Below are 2,895 nucleotides of genomic sequence, written 5' to 3'. Positions count from 1 at the left end.
TCAGCTTCCGGTCCTACCTGTTAACTCTCTTGTATATGTCTTTTATTTTACATCGTTTTACAACTTTGTTTTAGTATTGGTGTAATTCTCTTGTATATGTCTTTTATTTTACATCGTTTTACAACTTTGTTTTAGTATTGGTGTAATTAAAGAATTCATCCTCCTGACTAAAAGGCTACACATTTCGGCTTGTATTTCTACGTTTGTGGTTCATTTCTAGGAGTGTTTACGGCTGCATGAGTAACCAGATTCTTTCTTTCTGGAAAGCCTTTGATAAGTTATCTACGCTGAAGATTCGTTTTATGTCTTAAGTCGTAAAGGCTCTCGATATTTTCTAGAACCTGACAGATGAAAGCGGACCACATGCCGCGCGGGAAACGTTTGCTACTCATCAGCGCAGATTTCGCGTGGTCTTCTTCTGTTCTTGATCAATACTTGGAATGAGTCTCATATTATTATTCTACAATCCTTTTATACATTTTGTTTTACAGTTCGTTTTTACCTATGTTTGCTTCGAACGTTATATTCTGTGTTTGTTTCTATTTTCTTACCACAGGTATGACAGGTACTATGGTTTGATTGTGGTTTTGAAACGGATATGTTTTCCTTGATGAAAGCTGCTACTTATTTATTTTTTGTGATAGTTAATGTACAAATCCTCTGCGATTTTTAAATATGTAAATTAGAGAGAAATACATAAATAATATAATGGAAGCCAAAATATTACATGTAGCTTTAATTTTTAGACATTTTTTTTTGCAATGAACATTAATTCATTAAAAACAGCAAAGAAAATATCGACATGTCAAACGTCCGAATAAAAGAAAGATATACACTGAGACAAGGAAAATTCAATTCTCTGTTCAGAAAGAGTAAGCGTCTTCTGCTTCATCGACGACACCCGGTATGGGATCAGGATGTGTCTTCTGCTTCATCTACAACACCCATTATGTGATCAGGAATGGAATGTGTCTTCTCTGCTTTATAGATAACACCTGGTTTGTGATCAGGAAGTGTCTTTTGCTTCATCGACAACATCCGGTATGTGATCAGGAATGGAATGTGTCTTCTGCTTCATTGACGACACCCGGTATGTGATCAGGAAGTGTCTTCTGCTTCATCGACAACACCCGGTATGTGATCAGAAAGACTATGTGTCTTCTGCTTCATCGAAAACACACGGTATGTGATCAGGAATGGAATGTGTCTTCTGCTTCATTGACGACACCCAGTATGTGATCAGGAAGGGAATGTGTCTTCTGCTTCATCGACGACATCCGGTATGTGATCAGGAATGGAATGTGTCTTCTGCTTCATTGACGACACCCGGTATGTGATCAGGAAGGGAATGTGTCTTCTGCTTCATCGACAACATCCGGTATGTGATCAGGAATGGAATGTGTCTTCTGCTTCATTGACGACACCCGGTATGTGATCAGAAAGGGTAAGTGTCTTCTGCTTCATTGACGACACCCAGTATGTGATCAGGAAGGGAATGTGTCTGCTCTGCTTCATCGACAACATCCGGTATGTGATCAGGAATGGAATGTGTCTTCTGCTTCATCGAAAACACACGGTATGTGATCAGAAAGACTATGTGTCTTCTGCTTCATCGAAAACACACGGTATGTGATCAGGAATGGAATGTGTCTTCTCTGCTTCATCGACAACACCCGGTATGTGATCAGGAAGGATTAGTGTCATCTGCTTCATCAACGACACCCGAACTCTCAAATGAATCACTTCATAGCTTTTCGCAAAGCATATAGATGCTTACAATGTATGCTTTCAAGAGAATCTAGTAAATTAATGTACAGAAAACAAACGTTACAGTTTGATTTAATAGACACCTAGAAATTCAAAACTAGTGCAAATAAACCTATTGACGGAGGTAATGATTATTTAGCCGTTGCTACGATTGCTTTCATTTTGACAATAAATACAAAATGCCTACCATTCAATGGCTTGATATTTTACTATCATTTTCATATCTGCCATGAGGTATATCAGTGTACAATATGGACAATGCAAAAACGGTAATACAGCATGTAGAAGAACCAACCTAAGCCTGCAATACTCTATAACTGTTAACCTAAAACAGTAAATTGTATCACCAACCTTTACTTTGTTACAACTACTAACGTAAGGAACTATATTGATATAACAAAGTGACTACCCATATAACACAACGTAATTAAATGCTGGTCTATGTATTTGGACTGACTTTTCACTGGTGAAAATTGCTCTTACGTCAATTGGAACTACAACAGGTCACCAGGATCCCATGGCGGAACAGGAAGATACATTACAGACTGCACTGCATTCTTCAGCATGTGACTTAACCTAGACAATTTCAGCCAAGCTAAATAGTTACCAAAATGATTCAGTGGCTCGAAAGGTCATGGACGATAATTTTGCACGCAAGGAAGTCGCCGTTACAACAGTTCTTGCAACAGCTTGATTATGATGCTTTGATAATATGTCCCTTTGACGCATCATAGCAGTAAAAGATAAGCAGCTTTAAGTTCTTGATATATGAAAAGAAAGAAAAAACTATTATAGCGATTTTAATACTAAATGGTTGAATAATGTTCAGAGGAATGGTTTTTTCAACACGCTTTTTTTAAAAAGAAGAACAGGCTGCCTTCATGTAATAACTACTATCTTCTGTTAGGTAATCATACTTAATAATTTCAGAGTTCCGGATTTAGAAATAACAATAAAGATGCTCACATCCCTTGTTCCCATTTAATTTGTAACTTCTCGAATTTTTTTTAAACATTATTGCTTGCTGGTCTTTTAACTTCGCTTATATTGCCACTTTTGTTTTATCTGATACCTTCCGATTTCAATGCACATTGGCATGTAGGTGTCGCTTTTCACCAGAAACACAAT

The sequence above is a fragment of the Ylistrum balloti genome, unplaced genomic scaffold (genome assembly GCF_031769215.1).
Source record: "Ylistrum balloti isolate Yb309-2 unplaced genomic scaffold, AGI_CSIRO_Ybal_v1 Utg370910, whole genome shotgun sequence".
Lineage (NCBI taxonomy): Eukaryota > Metazoa > Mollusca > Bivalvia > Pectinida > Pectinidae > Ylistrum > Ylistrum balloti.
The sequence above is the reverse complement of the archived record's forward strand: the minus strand, read 5'-3'. Positions refer to the sequence as shown.